At 33.9% G+C, this 22,168-nt stretch overlaps 1 pseudogene; it reads right to left on the reverse strand.

Moving 5' to 3' along the window:
• Positions 1–22,168, reverse strand: part of LOC128190673 (transient receptor potential cation channel subfamily M member-like 2) — a 267,840-nt pseudogene that overhangs the window by 243,143 nt on the left and 2,529 nt on the right.

Genomic DNA, 22,168 nt, shown 5'->3' on the forward strand with positions numbered 1-22,168 from the left:
AAATCACTTTGACTTATCCATTGTTTTTGAGATATCGGTGTTTGAGATAACGAAGTTCAACTGTAACTAATGTGATGGAAAATATACAAATAAACAGTAAAACGCATATGTTCCATCATCTTCAAATGGTTGACTCACCTGGTTGTAGAGCTTCAGAAGCCTTTTCTTGGTGAGAAAATCTTTGAGGTTAACCCCATTATCCATCAACAGTTCCACAAACGCGACTTGATTCAAAATCAGGGCAGACTGCATTATCTCAAACAGCACACTTGGCTGAAAGACATCCAATCAAACGATGTTAAAATTTCACAAAATTTAAAAAGATACATGCATGGTTGACTTGATTGATTTATCATACAGTAATAAATTATGCAATTTTATTTCTCTTGTTCTACATTTTTAACATTTAATTTTGGTCCGTTTGAATTTAATAACCGGAACATTGACCTTTTTGCACTCCCCATGCTCCAAACTACTTGTACTCTATTTGTTTTAATTAGCATCATTTTAAAGATTTAATATATCATCATTTAGTTGCTTTTTACTTTGTTGTATTCCCCCTACCTTCATGAACATTTTAGTCCTTAAATTTGACCATATGGTTTTTGTGGGACAAAACATTCAAACTTAATTTTAACATGCCAATAACAACAATACATCTTCTACTGGGAAGTCTTATCATCTTGCAAGATCAAGTTATTACATGCATATAACATTTCTCTGTTTGGAGGGGGATATGAGGCCCATATTGATGCTATGGAAAATTTTACATTGTTAAAATAAATTAAAATTTACAAAGTTTTTTTTTGTCTTTCAAAGAGCACAATGAATATGAAAAAAAAAATTAATTTCCATATCGTATATAACACATGCAATAATCTCCCAATATGTTGTAATAGATGCAAATTTGTTTTTATTAACACTTTATATGTTAGTTTAATATGGCCTCATGTAGATAAAATGTAAAATATATTAACTATAAAATCCATGCATGCTAGAGCTCCATTACTGATATTTCATATTTTCCGAACCATTGAAAAAAAAATCTTAAGAGTGTATTAGAAGATTAAAATCAGCAAAAAAATATCCAGAAAGATATGGAATATTCTATAATGTAAAAAAAATCACTCATATTTGTATGTACAGATAGTGTATTGGTATGTAGAAGGTGTTTCAGCAAACTAACCTTATTCGATATAATCTGTTTATGGTACAGTAAAATGAAAACGTAATGTCAAACATGGCTTTGGCTATATAATTTCTTAATATTCATAATTTAACTTAACATAAAGTAATTTAAAAATGAATAAAAATTCAAACAACATTGTAATATCAGATATTACAATTTGAAGCATAAGAAATGTTTTAACTAGAATCACTGAATTCGATGAAAAACTGTTAAAAACAAACAATGGCAGTCAATCGTCACACTTTTTTACAGTTCAAATAAATATGTATACCAAATTAGATTGACTTTTAAACATTTCATGAATTAAAAATATATGATGCTGCAATGTAACTTTTCAAAGGTTTAAGAAATGAATATAAATACATACATATACAATGTATATGCTTTGATATAAAAAAAAACTAGAAAGTTTTAAGTAGCTGTAAATTGTTTGACATGTACCATAAAATAATGAATTGTGATGAATTTATGTAAAGATTTGCTTTTATGTATGTATAGTAATGCATGTGAAGTTTGATTATGAGCAAATGTTGCATTATAATTATTTGATGACTGTACTCTCTGCTATATAAAATGAAAATAACATCAACAACAAAACAATTCGAAAGTTTAATTTGATTTGGAAGATAGGTTCATGTGGATAAGATGCAAAAGCAAATTAAATTTAAAGCATTTATGCGGCATGAACTGAGTTCCAACATCCAACCAAAATATCTGCAGCTTCTCTTTGCCATCAGGCAGCATATTCAAGATCATAAATGGGAACATGCGTTTTAATCCACAGGCACACCAAGGGCAGGGGATCGAAAAAGCATTATTATTAGGAAGTCAAATAAATATACCATTTTTCAAATTTCAGCCAAATTATTTTAATTAACAAATATGTTTATCATATAAACAGCCTTATAATATCTCTGGCAGATATCTGTAAGACTTAGAATTGAAAGAAATTTATAACTAAAGGCTCCAGCTCTGTTATTCTATTTTGAAAAGTCCAGGATATTTGTCTATGACAAGACTTTAATGTCTAAATAAAATTATTTTTCAAACTAATGTCTAATGATATAGGAATATTACAGACCATAATTGATAATTTTAATTAAAGGTAGTAGGAAGAAAAAAATGAGTGACAAGGAAGAGCAAAGCAGTTCAACACTTTGAATAAGTATTACAAGTTGATTCATCATCAAAATCATGCACTTAATTTTTCTATGTAGCAACAATGTGTTTGTAATATAACAATGTTGCATTCTTTTACTTATCATGAATTACATTTATACATTTGGAATTCAAGTTTTACTACATGTACTTAGATTATAGTCCATGGAACTAAAATATTTATTTTTAGACTCAGCATCAATCACTACATACATGTATATCTGATGCATTATTAATAACTGCTGAGTAGAACTTATTTTTTATAATTACATGTACTATTACATGTAATATAATAGCAAGTACTTTTAACTATTTAACATAATTCTGAATGAATCTACACAGTTCTAGCATTGTTCTAAGAAATCTCAGCATTAGTTGTCACACTTTTTAAATCTAAATCATACCACATCTTTGTTTCTGTGCCGATTAACACCCTCCTTATACTGAAAACATAGTTCTACTGTAATAGCTTAACAAATATGTAGCTTCCACTTCTCAAACATTGATTTACAACTGTTCCAGTATAAAGGGTCATGAAGGAGCAACTTTTCAATATTGGCAAAAACTAAATTTTCATTCATTCTTAATTAGTTAGAAGTAGGGACAGATTTAAAATTGTTTTTGTCATCATAATTATGCTGTCTATGTAAAAGAATCAAAGTCCATGAAACTAAGGAAAATTTGCATGGTTAAAGATTTATTAATATTCAGATAATCCTGGTTAGTAGCTTAGTATCTTATTTATTAAAAAAAAATTGGAAAGACCACACAAACATTTCATGGAAAATTAGAAGATATGAGAGATTATAAAACATAATATCATATGTATGACTGATGTATGCTGTAAAAGTGGTTATTTACACAATTATGAATTTTCTATGGTCAAACAATATGCATGGTTGTTTAATACGCGGACGTGTGATTCATTACTCTAAAGTTTTGAATTTTTTACCATACCCGTGGGGGTATTTTACACGGTTTTAAGCTTACTGTGTAACTAATGTAAATTTCCACACCTCTAAATAACCACTTTTACAGTAGCTATAAGACTGATATTTTATGAGATTAATGTAAGAGGGTTAAAATGTTCACATCTATTCAAGGGCATTCTCATGTGATCTCAGCAGGGATGAATTTTGTGTTTAAGTAGCATAATGAGAACATCTAATAATAAATTCAACTGTTAATTGTTACAGATTATGTTATTTCATGCTTCAAATGAGCTCAACAAGCTCAAACATTTTGTAAGTCAGACATTATTGATAAAAACTTAATCGACTCTTTACCTGAATGAAGCGTTCATCTGTAAAGATCTCACTTTTGGCAATGTCTAAAGCTAACTTTATCTGGATAAAAATTTGATCCCCGTTAGCTGTGAGATAAAAGAAGAGTGTTTGTTTTAGAACCATTTTTACAAGACCTTGGACTTTCAGTAGAACGTAGCTATCTATTTCTTGCGTCAAAACAAGTTAAAATGATGCTGGTTTCAAGCGAAATATACACCGATTGCATATTCTTGCCTCAAAAGCCAGACAAGTCTTGTTAATTTCAAGAGCCATGACTGAGTGGCCTACAATGAAATAGACATGCCTACGTCACATCGCTGTTTGACATAACTACCAAAAGTCCAAGCTCTTGTTAAAATGGTTATAAATACATGCATATCAAAAATGCTGAAACAATAAAGAGACTGCAAAACCAAAGACAAAGTGTAACAAGCACTCTCAATAACAAAAAAAATATATCAATGATAGAATACAGCTCACCTGTGCAGTGTGATAATTAACATATCTTAACACAATATTTCATTAACTTGTTTGGTATTTTTCAAAATTCACTTCCAAACTCAAATAAATAGGGCCTAAAGTTTTTTTGAAATATGTTCAACAGACACAAACAAAGACTTCTGAATGCATAAAACGCTTTTATTGTCTTCCCTTGATTTTTGGAGGCTTCTACCTCTGATCTCAAATTGACCACAAGGCCATAAAACTTAAACAGGCTTACTTTTGATCTCAGTTTAACTTTAAGCAGAGGAATCAACATGATCAATGTGAAAAGTGGGACCAAAAGTGTCACTCACCAAGAGTGAGCTTGTCTCAAGTTTTATGGCTTGGAGATACATTTGTAGTTCACAAATGTACAGTATTTTGGACAACTTATGATTTTCATGATGACTCACCTCTTAGTAATGCCTGCAGGATGGCCCTGTCTATATCCTTGGATGACCCCCGACCTCCAATACTGAATTCAAACACTGTCACAAGGTCACGATTTTTCAAGGTCTCTTTCACCATCTCACAAAGTCTCAATAGAAACTTCTTTCCAAAAGTCTCTTCCAGCTGATTTCGAATTTCTGCTTCCACTGAGGCATCAAATATTGTCTGTGTTCTGTCAAAAAGAACATTGAAGAGGTTGATTTACATTTGGCCAACATTCTGATTTTTTCAATTCCCACCTGCCCACTTCTTACTGTTGAAAATTGTGATTTTCAAACCTGTCTGTTCTTTCTAGTACATGTAGTAATTAGACTAATTGCTTAGCTCAAGTTCAAGTTTAGTTTATAAACTTTATGGTTCAAGAAGAACATTTACTATATTATAAGTATACAGAATAAACATAAGTGCTATTTGTCAAAAGTATATAAACATGGTCATACAGGAAAATGGTAGAAAAAATGGTCGTATAACAGAAATAACATGGTACTTAATTTCACATGTTCATAAGAAAGTAATGATAACTGCATGCATATCTTAGAATTCCAATTTACTAACATCTTTATAGTTTTGCCCTCTTGATCTTTTGCACCTATTTCTTCTCCTATGGAATTTTGATATGCATATGCCAATATGTCTGCTGCTCTTCCAGTTCCCTAAAAGGAAAGGTTATAGAAATGCACAGTCATAAAGTCCAGCACCAATGAACTACATGCATTCAATAAACAACATCTTGTTTTGCCAATTGTAGATTTGAAACTTTGGAATTAACTTTCAATCCTTTGCAGGAACATTATTTGCACATTTTAATTTCATAACTTAAGGGAGCAATATTGTGCACAGTGACATTGGGATTGTTATTGAGAAATTTAACTGCACTTTGACTATAAGTGTGTTATAAGACACTTTGCAACTGTACTACAACTGTATGTGTGGCCAATTTACCTGCAATATGACTATCGTTGTTATTGGACACTTTACCTGCACTATGATTATGGGATTGTTTTTAGACAATTTACCTGCACTATGACTATGGGAGTTTTATTTGATATTTTACCTGCACTATGACAATGGGAATGTTGTTGGCCACAGCATGCCGGGCTTTCTCCAGCGTTGCTGGTCCCCCCTCCAAAACTAAGAGCACCACAGGGACCTTCACTGAGGCGTCTACTGATAAAAGACAAATCCATTACATCAAGAAGCATTCTTTGTCATCTATATGACATCTTCAAAAATTTCAATAAGAACTTTCTTTTTACTGGACATCCAAACACATTTTGATTAATCACTTGGGAGAAATCAATTGTTTACGTTCTTACTACATGAATTCTAAAATGTTTGGTGAAATAAAAAAATAAAATTGATTTTTATTAATTATATAATGTTGCACAAACTCACAATTCAACCAATGCTTCATAAAAAAGATATATTTTTTAACATTTTATTTAACTAGCTATATCTTTCATAGTTCACTCACTTTTCCCAGTGCTGGTTTTCATGTTAGCAATAGAATTTTCCATCAAAGCTCGGAATGGGAACTCCACTCCAAATTGGTGCTGTGTCCCATTGTCCACCAGTACAAAGTGAGTGTGGTTTGGGTCCAAAAAGCTTTCCTTTGGTCTTTGTTTCTTTCCAAGTCTGTAAGAAGCTGGCCACTTTCCCCGACACTGACGAAATAAAAGTTATTAATTTATATACCAATCATTCATGAAAGAGACATTCTAAACTGATATAAATAACACTTAATTAAGTTTTCTGATAAATTGGGATTATGTGGCCTTGAGAAAGTGAGAATCCGCATGCGATTTAATTCATTCAGTATACAGGTAAATATGTTACCTCGTTCCCATGAACTTATTTCCACTGCTTACAGATATGACTTACATGTAATATTGTTTAGTTTTGATCTTAAGAATTAAGAAATTAATATGATGATAGAATGCTGAATAGAATTTTACATTTCTTGTTTGAAAAAATATCTTAAACGGTGCACTGATGACTTGTAACTTTGTAATAAATTCACTGGCCTATAAAAAAGCACGAAACAATTTTAAAACACAATTGGATAAATGGAAAAACTGTTAAAATTGAGCGATAAACCTTATTGCACTAACGCACTAATACAACAGGGTTAACGCACGATAGAACAATAAACATGCATGTTACAATAGGATTGATACCTGATGTGATGGGATAGGACTGTAAAAAATAACTTTGCTGGTACTATACCTCAGAATCTGTAAGATCCTCTTTGTTTTGTATACAGCCCCATGTGGCGACCCCGATGACGATGATGGGATTAGTGGAGGCCGACACCAGTCCGTAGTCCCTGACCGCCTCGCCCACATGCTTCATCACTCCTTCATTGGTCCCGCCGGTAATAATCCAGGCTCCTAAAGGTACAACGTCAAGACAATCATTTACACCCAGTATTGTTCTAATACTATAATACTCTTTTTTTAGAGAGCAAACAAGATAAAAAAAAATCAACCCTTACAAACAATACTATTTTTAAAGGGCATGCAAGTAAAAAATTCAACAAAGAAACATTCAAGTATGAAAAATATGAGAAATTCTGAAACCAACAAGTTTTAGAGCATGATTTACTGTAGGGTGTGTTTCTGAAGGTCCATTTTTCTTTAGATTTCTGTGCAAGTTTTTAGACACAGGGATATATCAAGTTCCAACCACTTTTTAAATAAGATATTCAGACACACAGCATTATGACTTCACACTGATTTGAATTTGATTTTCATTATTAAATTAATAAATGTGAATTCAAACTAATATAGAAAATCCAAGAATTACAAGCAGCCATTTCTTTAAACATTTATTTCAGAAAATTCAGCAAACATTTTGTTTTTTGAAGCATTATATATATTCTTTGAAGCATTATATATAAAAACGTCTGGGGATTTAAATTCAACATACAATGAAAGAGTACATGTCATTTCCTAATCAGTGGTAAGAATATATGTGCAGTCATTCAATATTCAGTTCATCAAACCTTAATTAAGTATAACTTGTCAGATTACTGCACATACATGCCTGAATATAATGTAAGCACCTTATTTAATGTTATGACATGGATTTGGTCAGAGATATATTACATTGAGATATGTTTGTCAAGTACATGTCTAATCTTCCTTATGAAATCTATAGGAATTTTCTTTCTCCATATAGATCCCCCCCCCTGAATTTCTTCTTTATCTTCAAATTCTTATTTAAGATTTAACAAACACAATAGCAGAATGCAAAGAAGTAGAAAATTAATATATCTAGCTTTCATCATGTAAACTTCATTGAATGCAAAAATCAATTTTGCAACATTTGAACATTGCTAACTCGATCCTTCCACACAGGACACACTTAAAAGCAAACAGAACATTAATTATATATAACTTAGTTGTAAATACAGTTTTATTTGGTATTTTCATATTGCAAACCATGCATGCAGTGAGTCATGTAAAGTCACAACACTCAATATAATGGTGTTCAAACTCTTTACTGAATATGATCACGTGACAAGATGCTTACATCACAGATAACCATCTGATACAGACTGTCGCTTATGTCAATAAACAAATTATAATGCAATAACATAACATCTCCCCTTTCAAAAAATCTTTTCCATTCCTGAAAAGATTACTAATATTGAACTAAACAAACAAAAACATGTCCATTTATAAACATGTATGAATCAACCAGTTAACAGTTTATTTACAAATGAAATCCTCCAGATGTTTTGGTCGTCTCAGTGTTCGCTGTGGTCTGGGTTCTCTGTGTGGAGTGGCAGCATTTTCATGCAGGTTGGGTTTCGCAGGTGTGGTGTTTGGCGGATCGGGTTCTGAATGACTCTGTGGTGGTGCGTCACACATTGCTTCAGAATGATCAGAGACGTCAGACGGCAAAGTGGTTTCTCTGGTCTTCAGAAGTTGTCTGCGATTTCTGCGGTATAGTTGATTGTCACCCGTGCGGACTACGTAAGATCTGTCTGCAAGTTTCTGGTCTACTATGGCTGGCTCCCACTGTTTCGAATCTTTCTGTACGCGAACTATTTCACCTTTGTTGACGTTGGGTAACGTTGCGGAATGACGATCATAGTAGTACTTTTGTTTCTCCTGGCGCGCAATAAGTTGAGGTTTGCAGGATTCAACAGCTTTCGAATTCAACAAGTCAGCTGTGATTGGTAACTTTGTACGCAACTGTCTGTTCATGAGTAGCTGCGATGGTGATAGTCCTATTCCGTCAATCGGTGATGCGCGGTAGTTCATAATACTGGTGTAGATGTCGCCTCCGGATTCGTCAGCTTTTCTGAGCAGGTTCTTGACAGTCTGAACACATCTCTCCGCCTGGCCATTCGATTGCGGGTATCTTGGACTTGAGGTGGTGTGAATGAAATCCCACTCAGTTGCGAATTTCTTGAATGCATAACTCGAAAACTGAGGTCCATTATCCGTAAATAGTTCTGTCGGAATGCCATGACGAGCAAACAGAGATTTGAAACGTGATTGTTTGTGCACTGGTAGTTGACGACATACGGACAATTTCTGGAAATTTGGAGTAGTAGTCAACACACAGGAGGTATTCAGAGCCTTTAAACTGGAACATATCTGCAGCAACTTTTGACCATGGACGTGAAGGCATCTCCTGTGATATCAAAGGTTCCTTGCAGTTGGAATTCCTGTACTTGTTACAAACTGCACATTGTCCTATAAAGTCTTCAATATCCTGGTTCATTTTGGGCCAAAACAACAGCTCTCGTGCTCTTGTCTGTGTTTTCACTATGCCCATGTGTGCTTCATGTAACTTATTGAGCATTTCCTTTTTAAGCTGATTGGCACCATGAGTCGTTGGCCTTTGTATAAAAGTCCATCGATGGCAGTGATTTCATCACGGTAGTTCCAATACTGTAAGATGTTCAATGGAACACTTGATCTGTCGACTGGCCAACCAATCAAAACAGTATTTTTCAGCGTTTGTAATGTCTCATCAGCAGCAGTCGCCTCTTTGAGTTGCTGTAGTTTTGCTGGAGACACAGGAAGTTGTGCCTCAATAGAATCAACGTCGATCTCATCGTCGACTAGAATCTCAGGAGTCTCTTGTAGGTAAGATCGACTCAATGCATCTGAAATATGCATATCCTTTCCCGGTACATACACTAACTTCAGGTCATAGCGTTGTAACTTCATAAGCATTCTTTGAAGTCTAGGCGTCGCTCGATACAGTGGTTTGTTGTAGATCGCGACAAGGGGTTTATGATCCGTCTCCACGGTCACCTTTCGGCCATAAATGTAGTGATGAAACTTCTCGCATCCATATACGATAGCTAGCATTTCACGTTCAATCTGAGCGTACCTCTTCTGTGTCTCTGTTAAAGCCCTCGAACCGTATGCCACCGGATGTCCATCTTGGAGGAGGACTACGCCAAGTCCCTTGGAGCTTGCGTCACCGGAAATAGTTACAGGCTTATGCACATCATATATACTGAGTACTGGTGTGCTTGAGACTAGTTGTTTCAGTCTGTCGAAACTTTCCTGCTGAGGTGCATCCCAATGCCATTCGACGTCTTGTTGCAGGAGTGTACGAAGTGGTGCCGTCACATCAGACAAGTTCGGAATGAACTTAGCTACATATTGTACGACGCCCAAAATGCGCTTGACTCCTGACACGTCCTTTGGTGCTGGCATGTCTACTATCGCTCGTACTTTCTCAGGGTCTACCTTAATACCACTGTTCGTAATCAAATGTCCGACATACCTCACTTCGGGTACACGGAACTCCACTTTGCTTTTGTTCAACTTAAAGTTCATTTCGCGACATCTTTGTAGCATCTGTTGTACCCGGGAATCGTGTTCAGCAATGGTCTCTCCCCATACTAGGATGTCGTCTACTATGCACTCTACGCCCTTTATGTCCGAAAACATCTCTTGAACTCGTTTAGAAAACACTTCTGGTGCAGAGCTTACTCCAAATGGTAAACGCAAGTATCTGTACCGACCAAATGGGGTATTGAATGTCAACAGCTTTGAACTGGGTTCATCAAGTTTAATGTGCCAAAATCCATGGGTTGCGTCGAACTTCGAAAACACTTTGGCTTGCGGAAGGTTTTCAATCACTTCGTCGACTGTTTTTAAGTGGTAATGCTCTCTCTTAATTGCACGATTCAAGTCCTTTGGATCAATGCAAAGTCTTATCTTGTTGGGTTTACGGACTGTAACTAGACTGTGTACCCAATCGGTGGGCTCGTCTTGTCTCGCGATAACTCCTAACTGTTCCATTCTCTGAAGTTCCGTTTTCACTTTATCACGGAGTGCTACAGGGACCTTCCTCGGTGGATGAATGACTGGAGTAACGGTGTCGTCAATGTTGATGTGGTGCTTTCCAGGAAGTTCACCCAGTCCCTTGAAAACATCTTCATATGATTTCAGTATGTTTTCCTTTGACAAGTCCTTGCTCACAGAGTGTACGCGCACAATAGATCCAATTTCTGTGCAGGCATTCTTTCCCAGAATCGCTTGAGTATTCGCATCCACTATGAAAAATGACAAGTCATACTTTTCACCTCGCACAGAACACTCCAAAGTCTTGATACCCTTCGGTGTAATTTCAGTTCCGCCATATGTAACCAACTTGACGCTTGTCTTTGTGAGGTGTTGGTCATGCAACTTTAACTTGTCAAAGACATGTTTCGGAATAATGTTAGCTTGGGCACCTGTGTCCAACTTAAAGTCTATATGGTGGTCATTAATGGTCAAGGTTTCAATCCAATCACTCTGGTCTTGATTCACTGTGTTAATCTGTACGGTTCCAATGAAAAGTTCTGTATCCTCGTACGAGTCTTCATCGTCTGGTACTCCAACAGCGTGAATTTTCTTTGAATTGTACGATGGTTCTGTCAAACAGTATTTCGCAAAATGATTCTTATTATGACAACGATGACACGTTTTCCCAAATGCAGGACATGAATCTTTCATGTGTCTTCTTCCACAATTACGACATGACCTCCCATCAGTACTGTCAGGCCTTTGATTTCCAGTTCTTTGTTTTGCATGTTTTGTATATTTACTATAATTTTGCGAGCTGACCTTTCGTCCACTTTTTGACTGACTTATCGCCGCTACTGTTTGTTCTTCACTACCTTTCAGGGACTTTAACTGTTTTGTACTCATTTCCTGAGCCCTACACACATCGATAGCTTTCGCCAATGTCAAAGCCGATTCTCTGAGTAAACGTGCACGACACGCTTCATCATGGATTCCACACACTATTCTATCTCTGATTAGTCCGTCAGATAAATTTCCAAATTCACACGGCTGCGCTTTGGTTTTCAAATCCGTCACGTAATTGTCTATGGGTTCATCCGGACCCTGGTTCCGCGTGAAAAACACATGTCTTATGTATGTTAAGTTCTTACGTGGCTCACAGTATTCTTTGAATCTAGTTTTCAAAACATCAATCTTATCAGCATCGTCGGCTGAGATCCCGAAAGTGTTATACACTCGGCGTGCTTCAATGCCGGCCACGTGCAAAAATGTAGCTACCTGTATTTTCTCGTCCTTCTCTTCGATTCCTGTAGCCGTAAGATATATATCGAAGCCTTGGATCCACTCCTTCCAATTTTCTGCAAGATTTCCTTCCATCGATAAATGGCCTGGAGGCTTCAGTTGCTCCATAATCCTTGCAGCTTCGAACTTCTGACACCATGTAAAGTCACAACACTCAATATAATGGTGTTCAAACTCTTTACTGAATATGATCACGTGACAAGATGCTTACATCACAGATAACCATCTGATACAGACTGTCGCTTATGTCAATAAACAAATTATAATGCAATAACATAACAAGTCATACAGTTTAAACACAACACTGACTCATAATTAATGGCTCATTTAATTTTATTGTGCTTACGCTATCATCTGCAACTTACCTGTACTGCGGGCTAATTTCATAAGGCCACGACTGAACTCCTCCTTGAGTTTCTGTTTCATGGTGAAGTTTTTGGCACCCCCCGTTACAGAGATGAGTAGGTCGGGTTTCTCTAGCCCCCATACATCCATCATCAGTTCCATCATATCCTTCATCTTTGTATCCACATCCACACGAACATACTGAACATACTTTCAACAAAAATAACGCATCATCATTGAAAGCCAGATAATTCAATTTTCTTTAACTGCATATCACTTTTTTTTGCATGCAAAAATCCAATTAATGATATACTAATTAAACTTTTACTATTTTGCAGTCTGGGGGTTTACAGATTACGTTTAATTAATTATGACAAAACTCGATCAAAGGTTTCCAGGCAAGATTAATGCCATGAATTACTCCATATAACAGAAAGGAGGACAAGAAATTGTCAACAAATTTTTAACAATGTTGAATTGAGAAATAACATGTTCATTTAAATAAACTTAAGGTAGTTTTCAGAAACTTTCAATGACTTCCAAAATTTCAAATTTATATATGATCCGTATGATTTACAAATGTCTTCAAACAACAAAAATTCTTTCAAGTTACTTGTAATTAAATGAAATTTTGTCATTTTTCATATTTAAAGGGAACTTACATTTCTTTTATTCTCTCCAAACCCCAAGAACTCCACAGTACCAAATGCATTAGTTCTGGTGGCCTTTGTATGGGTGTCCACTTTCCAGTCCTCCATCCCAGAGGTGCCGGAGGACAAGGACTGGCCATGGGTGGACCTGGGGTAGCCACACCTACAGATGGGTTCTGCCTCCGACTGGACACTGCAAAACAGAAAACATTTGTTATTGGTAACCAGATCGGCAGACAAATCGTCAAATTAAACTTACCAGGGAAATCCTGTTATTGTTAATACACTGTAGTTGTTAATTTAGTTTACTAAATTCAAAAATCAAAATTCAATTCTTAACAAGGAAATCCTTTGGTGCAGTGATTTTGTAAATTTAATGTACATACAGTATGCAACTTAGTTCAGAATGGAAAACAAGTCATCACAACTCAACAAGCAAATTCTACAGAGCAATAATACTGTAAATGTGCATAAATAAGTGCACTCAAATTTGAGCACAATTTTCCTCTTCATCTAATTAACGTCATGATCATATATTAGCCCACTCAGCAACAAGCATAAGGGTTTAAATCGTATGTTAGGGGAATGTGCTTGAATTAGCCAAGAAGTGCAGCAAGTGCAACAGGCGCTAAAGTATGATTACTGCTAAATTAAGTATACATGTTTACAGCGATAGGCACTTAATAATGAATGCAAGTGTTTTGAAAAACTCTGATTAATTATCCATTCCATTAAATTGCAAACTTCGATAGAAAAATACAAGGGGAATTAATTAATTTGTTTTCTATAATTCTCTAAATAAATGGTTCTTGTTGATTTTGTTCAAACTTCTAAAAATTCTTAATAATTACCCATTCTTCTTGTACAAGTATTTCACTTGCTAATTTTTTTAACCACAATAATGAAAATAATAAAAATGCATATTTATCAATGCAAATTTAATGTTGATTATCATCTATTTATATATTTTACTCATTGGACAAGAAACTGCAATCCATAAGAGTAAATGTGGGTTTTTTCCATTCCCAGATAATAAGAAACAAATTGAACGATTGATAATTGCAGTACTAGTGGGATTTTTTTTCAGTTCTAAGATAAATCAAAATACATGTATTACAAATGGCACAGTTAATGCATGGTCTAGAAAAAACAGTGTGCAGTAGCTTTAGCTTCAATTTTAATATAATTAGAACTATAGCTTAGATGGTTATATTTCATTGATAATCAACAGTATTTGAGCGAATTCAGTTGATGTTTTCGTTAATGCCAATGTAGGATAAAGTCGTAATTTCTGAATGTTAATTGTTTAATATACACAAATCCATAGTGAACCATTCATATGAACATAAAAATATACTTAATACAAATACAATGTATATTTCTTGGAATCAAAATATTAGTTCTTTTATATTTTAATATTTAAAAAAAAAATTATCATTTGTAGACTTATCATACGGTCAACATTTTTGACGCCCCCCACCACAACCAGCATAATAAAAGTAGATCAAATTTTCATGTTTGTTTTCATGTTAACAGGGCTTGGAATGGGAGATAAATGTTGCCTACCCCCCAGGGCAAAACACATGACCTAAGTTTAGTACATGTACTTATTTCTCAACAATATATTAGATTGCCATTCAAGAGCTTGAAAATGTTTAGGCTAGATTGCTGAATAAGAGGATAGGCTGAGAAAATAGAGGCATTTTTTTTCAATGATTGATCAATTTTTATGCCTAATTCTGTTAATCAATGCTCACTTTATTTTATGATTCTTATCAATATAAGGCCAAGGTTTTATTATCAAACAAGTTTTTATATACGAAGCTTAATTGGAAGCCAATTAATTCAGGACATATCTCATTTTTTGCATCAAACTGAGCAACTGATTCATCATAGGATGAAAAAAAAATGTGCCTTGTAGAAAGAAGCCTTATTTGCAATTCTCTCTATGGCCTTTGGAACACATTAGTAAAATGAAGCTATAAAATCAAAATAAACACTAAGTAAAATTCGTCGAGACTGTCACAGTGAACCATATAGGTAATCCATAATTTAAATGCCCAGGAATTAGAGGAAAATGGTACCATGGCATGGAAAATGTATAGACAAACACATAGATATAAATGTGTATAATATTTGTTTGTATATCAAACAAGAGGCCAAGGGGCCATACAGTCACCTGAGTACTGATTATCAGAATGAAAGTACAATACGAATACTGTAAACCAACTTTTATTCACACGCTAGAAATTTTTGCGAGATTCGCGTGAGCCTCATCGTCGTGAATATTTCTCACCATGAACCAGTCTTTATCGTAAGGTTGTTATTACAATACTGGTCTGGATAAAGCTTGATCGCAAAAATTAGTCGTTGAGAACCAGTTTATTCGAAGTAAATCGCGAAAAAAAGTCGCCACGATTTAATGTTGCTTTTCAGTACTTGTACAATGAAACTCAATTATTCATTTAAACCTGTCGAATTCTACTAAATAGTGTTAAATTAATGTTACATTTTGCCAGATTGAACATTACATCAAGTTAAGAGGACATATAGTGACAACATTTCTAAATCTTCATTGATTGCAGTACATGTGTATCTTGACTTAAGTTAACATATGAAAATTATAATCTTCCTTGCATGAATATTTCATAAACTATTTATTAAGAAGAAAACTAACTCAACACTTTTGAATAAAAATTTAAACCCAATATTTGCCACTTTCTGAATACAGGCAGTCAATGCAGAGTATTATTTTTCTCCCATATACAGTTGAACTTGAGCACTGATACCTCGAATACAATGGATATGTTGAAGTGATTTGTAAGTCCTAACCACTTATTTTTCATTTACCCTCAATATCTTAAATAATAAAGTTTTTAAACAGTCCCATCTATTTGGAGATAACAAAGTTTGACTGTATATAAAAATGTTGCCCCTGTATTCAGAAACTGTTCTTTATCAACTATTAATATATCTTTGATAAATGCCATGTTTGAAATATGTAAAACATTTCTACTCTAGCTTACTTCAATAAATGTGCAATTTTAAAACCATTGCCTAATGCATACATTCTCATCTTATAAAAAGTTTAAGTAAGATTGGACCACCAACCCCTCATATTTTGGCTCCTCCCTGACCAAATATAGGATCCTGGGGTTATTTTATAAATAAATCTGAAATGTATTCATACATGTATTACTTAGTTGTTATATTATTTTCACAATTGCAGTTACAACCTCAATTTTCTTCAGAGAAACTATTTTCAATTTATGGTTCTTGAGAGGAAGATTTTTATGACACCCCAACCTATTTTCTATCTTTCCTTATTATCTACCCTTTGGAGCAGACCCAGTGGCCACATATTTTTTAAAATTTCTGAAAGACCTTATTCCAAGGGTGCTTTAAGAAAAGTTTGTTTGAATTTGGCCAAGGTGTTCTTAAGCAGATAAAATATGAAAAGTTTAAGCAGGCAATGTTAATAACAATGACAATTATAATAATGATTATGACAATTTTTTATCAGAAATGTCTACTTGAGTCTTTGCCCCAGGTGAGCTAAAAATTGAAAGAACCCATTGCAAATGAGTTATTCTTTTCCTATAACATTTTCAAACTAATAAATTCTTTAAATAATCATACAAATGTATTTGAAAATGAGAAAAAAAGCTATCACTAAATGAATTGAAGCCTTTATTATGTATTTTATTCATAAAGATTAATACCTGCTATTTCAAACGTACTTCACCCAAATATTAACTTTAAAATTATTAATCATAAATCTAAACCAGAGTCAGGGAATTTGGAATAAGGATATAATTAGCCTGCCATGTGTGTTTATTTCTTAATGTCAGATGCATTCATCTTTGCCAATACCATTGAGATAACATGTCTGCATTATAAGTTCAGGTTTAATTGAGTCAAAACATCATTACAACCAGCTCCAACTTTTACTCATTTTTAAATGAGGCTGTCTGTCTACTTCTCAAAAGCGAATATTGACCTAATCTATAGCTTCATTGTATTATCTTAATTAACAGCCATTTCATGCATAATTTAAGCTTAAATCTGCCAGCAATGGAAGTTTTAACTATAGACTCTAGCACACAATTGTAAATGGATTACAAGGTGTAGAGTTGATTATAGAAATGAAGTCAATCGGTGTAGGTCTTACCATGGTAAACCTTTGCCTGGGACTCGTACAGGAGGTAACAAGTCACTAATAATCAAAACACAGGAATATCTTGCCAGCTACCAGTCATAAACATTCATAATCAAGGAGAAATAATAAAACACTAATAAAAATCAATAAAATATTGGAGTACTGCTACGAAAATGATATCAATGGTATCTATTGAGAGAGAGAGAGAGGGAGAGAGAGAGAGAGAGAGACTATCATACTTAATGGTAACAAATTTTTATCATCCACCAACCAATTTTCTAATAATAAAAAAAACTACACATCAAATAAATGAATTTGTGCAAAAAATATTTGATTGTGACATTACTACATGTATCACTGTGAATATATTGAGATAAAGAGTGACAGTCAAAAGAGTCAAACGTGAGAGCATGTGTGTCAAATAAAGATGTATTTGATTAAAATATAATCTTTTCTATTGTAGCCACACTGTCATCAAACATTACTCTACGTCAATACATATAGAAAAGAAAATCTATATTTTCCAATACACATTAGCTTCTGTGAAGTGAGTATAGTTGATCCTCATGCAATATTTCATTAACTGTATGGTCAAAATCTGTACAAAAGTTTCCATGTTTGTTAGATAATAAACTAAAGCAATTTATTTAAATTTCTATTGATTACAAATTTCAGTAACAGAAAAACGAGACTGATCAAACAGATAAGATTAACAGAATAAAATCATTAAATGTACCAGCAGTATACAACTGGCTGTCAACTAACTTGCGGGGGAGGGGTGCACTGAATTGTGTAATGAAGTTCAACCGCAGATGTATTAAATGATAAGGTAATTTAAAAGAACACTTTCTAAAATTAACAAAACATGTTACGCATTTACGCAAACTACGTCATAGCCTTCCCTTGTTTTGGAGTAACGCGCATCATCGAGACTTTAATACATTTTGAGAATTGAATCTATTTTAGGCTTTGTTAAGTATCAAATATAGATTATTTGCACAAAATGAATGGTTCTTATAAAGACAAATATCTATAAAGTGGCATCCTATCGATATCTGTGACCCAAAAGCTGTAATAGAATCATTTAGTCTGCTTTTATAGCTTATATGGAATATACTCTCTGTACATTTTGTTGTAATCAAAATAAAATCCCCTAAAATATAACTTCCCAGTTTCTTCAATCTCAAAGAGAATGTCTTTAGAAAAAGCGTGTTTACCTATTGACCTTCTCCACAAACTTCGTACAGACTCTCATTTTGATGTTGTCCCTGATCCATCTTTGTTGGTACGTCATTGTCTCCTGTATGACAAAAAGTATTGCTCATCGTCAGACCAAAATTCAGTCATAAATGGTTACTAAATATAGGGAAATATTCACCCCTGTTTTATTTTCACCCCTTTTGCCCTTGTCGTCAGTGGGCGATTTTAAGACTGGGCATATTCCAATGTCTCAATTACTGTTAACGTAGTACATTTGGCTGTGTATTTTACTTAGCGCTTTTGGCGGAATGCTGCTTCCGCTAAATCAAGTACATTGCAAAATGCCATGTATATATATGTATTAGAATAATCACATTCAGGAATAGGCTAATTCAAACCCAAGCAACTTGTTCAAAAATGAGTTTCTGCTAAATATTGTACACGCCAAATATGATACATTTACAGTAATCTCTCTTAGAACAACTTTGTCTGGGCGAATTCAAGACGGGCAAAACCGTTTGCAAGTGAAAAAGGCGAAAATAACACGGGATGAAAATAACCCTGTATACAGTATTTCATTTATATAAAATTAAGTTGATATTTTCTATTGAAAACATGTTTTACAATACACTGTAGTTACCAAAAACATCAATGCTTTTTAAACTTTTAACACTGAGCAATAATAGAAAAGCAGGGGATATTCTTTATACATGTATTTGATATTACCTTGCTATGAAACTAAGTTGGGGTTGATAAAATAATGAATCAGTGAATGTACATGTATGTTGATGCATATGACCAGGTAATGACCCTGTATGTGTTAATTGATTTACAGCTGCAGTTTCTTTGCAATCTTTTTAAAACTCTGAGGATAGGTAATGATTATCAAACATAGTATCAATTCTATGATACAATTACCATGATTATATTGTATTTTGCCGCTGGCTGAGGTTTGCAAAAGCTATTTATGATGGCATTGTCTATCTTATCACTAGCTGCTATGATTTAGTTTAATTCATAATATGAAATGTACACTCTATAAAGTAAACAAAAGTTCTCATTCTACCATTGGTATGGTCACAGATAATATGGCTGAGAGATTGCAAAAGTTAAGAAAATGTGTAATTTTTCTTACAATTGTTCTGATCTAGTTCTATCATTTTGCCACATCGTCATAGCTTTGGCCATGCTCAAATTCCTATTAATTCATTTTAGGTTCTTATACTCTAATCTTTAAGTAGTTGTTCAAATTCTAATTGCATCATAGCATTTTTATGATCTAGTTCAACTGTCAATGGCTGCATGTACACTAAAGTTCCAACTGTATCTATTCCTTGATAGCTGATATTTTAATTGTTCTACTTTGCCATTGGCTGTGCATATGCCAAAGTTCTAACAGTATTTAGCCATTGACATATTTTGCAATAAACTTCTAACCGTATCATGCCATATTGATATCTTTTACTTTATTTGCCATTGGCTGCTGGTATGCTAACAGCAGAACTGTATCTTGCCATTCAGATATTTTTCGTTCTACCTTGCCATTGGTTTTAGGTATATGCTCAAATTTTAATTGCATCTTACCACAGGCGCTGCCCCCACATTTTCTGTATCCACTGCCTCCTTATTGTAATGGAGACTGATCAGACTCTTCCCGTGGCTAGGCGACTCCATGTTTTCAATGGTGTCCATCGGAGCAGCAGGGCTGACCCTTGTAACCTTCTTATCCATTTAGTTAGGTCATCTTCTTCGGCCTCGCATCATCATTATTTCCAACCACTGGAATTTTAAAGAACAAAAATAGCACTAGTTTCTCTTTTATTCTCAGAATTGACTTATTTACTTGAATCATATTGGTCGATTGTCACTTATTGCTTATTGATTAGTGTAGCCGTGGTGATCAAATGCATGCATTAAACATGTTGATTGGTGTTATTAAATAAATCCAATAAGGCACTACAGTGTATGTGCTGCACTGAACTGGTAGCACACTCCAGTTTATTGCTAATATTTTCAGTTGAGTTGTAAAACCCATGATTCTTTAAAGATCTCTTACTACATGGCTTAATTGCACCACCATTTTGTTTTTACATCTGCATAAAACATTTACACTGTATCATACATCAGGATTTTATATGCAAGGATCTATTTTTGCTAAATTTTGCTACATCATCTCAAGTACAAAAAAAAGTGAAAAAAATCAATCGATTGCAAAAAATGTGTTCATGCAATTGCAATTAATGTTATCTGAGTCATCAATTCAGAAATTGGCAAAAAATGCTGTTCCTCTTTTAGAATCAAAACATAAATATTTGCTACAGCAGGGGAAAAAACCTCAGTCATGTTGCAGTTATTGCATCACATTTGCCTAATCATTCTTTATATGTTTTGACCCTTCTCTTAAGAGAACAACTGCGTTTAACCATTTATCTATACTAATGCAAGGTAATATGTTAAAAACAACAGTGTTTTTTTATGAAAGTTTTTTTGGCAAATTTAATAGGTTGGGTGGTTTTAAAGGAACAATTGTTGCTATTTGTTACTACTGTACGTCATACTGTGATATTACTAAACCTCATGGAAGAAAATTCAGAGCTTTGTAAGAAATATTGAAAATATCAAATTAAATAGGATTTTAGGCTTGAATTATACTTTTTGGCTTGTTTTAAACTGAAGAACAGTTCTTGTTATAGAAAAAACTTCTGGTGGTTGGGATGGGGGTGCAGGGGTAACAGTATAATTTCTTCATGCACAGTTGACCAACCAGCTAAATGGTTTAAGGTGGCCAGCTCACAGCACACCTTGAAAAAATTTCTCATGATCAAATCAACAGAAAATTACATGGTTATGATGGATAGTATGATGCATAAGAAGTATATAAATATATGTGCAAAAATATGCAGTTTCAGATTAAAACGTAAATGATTTTCAAAAATTGACTAAAACATTATGAATAAAATTCCCTTGGATTTGAATTTAACTCATTATCTTATTAGCTTGCATCTGGAACCTAAAAAATATTTAGCTAGAGGTTTTGCAAGTTAAATTAAAAGCTGCATGGTGGCCATTCCGGAACAAAAATATCCTAGGCTACTTGGTCACGTTTTATCTTATTGAGTTTGAACTATAGACAAAATCGTCAAGATGGCGGATTTGTCATAAAACCATTATCATGCTGGTAGTTTGCCAGCATGATTATCAGTTTCAGTTCCATAAACATAATGGTTGAAGATGTTTTATTGGCTAACCACTTGAAGGAACATGTTTTGAGCCATCTTTGAGATTGCATACAAACCAAAGGAACTATCTAAAATGATTTTGTTTAGCCAATGTGGAAAATTTAGTATCTGGTCAAAGTCCCCTCATTTTATGATAAAACTCACAACAATGCAAAAATATTGGAGATTTGTTATGTCTGCAAATACATCAGAATGAAATAATTAACTTTCAGTGTCAAGAAAGTTTATGATAATGTGTGTGATATAATTATAATGGCTGATATGGTTGGGTGGATGGTGAAATGTTCTTTGTTTCAAATGTAAAACATGACCTAAAGTTACATAAGGAAAACATTTCGAGGATCCCCAACTCTACTCCTTAAATTTTTTTTCATCAAACAAATATACAAATATTTGAATGCAACATAATTTTTTGCTGAAAAATTTAATGAAATCTATATTGAG

The sequence above is a fragment of the Crassostrea angulata genome, chromosome 1 (assembly GCF_025612915.1).
Source record: "Crassostrea angulata isolate pt1a10 chromosome 1, ASM2561291v2, whole genome shotgun sequence".
Classification (NCBI taxonomy): Eukaryota; Metazoa; Mollusca; class Bivalvia; order Ostreida; family Ostreidae; genus Magallana; species Magallana angulata.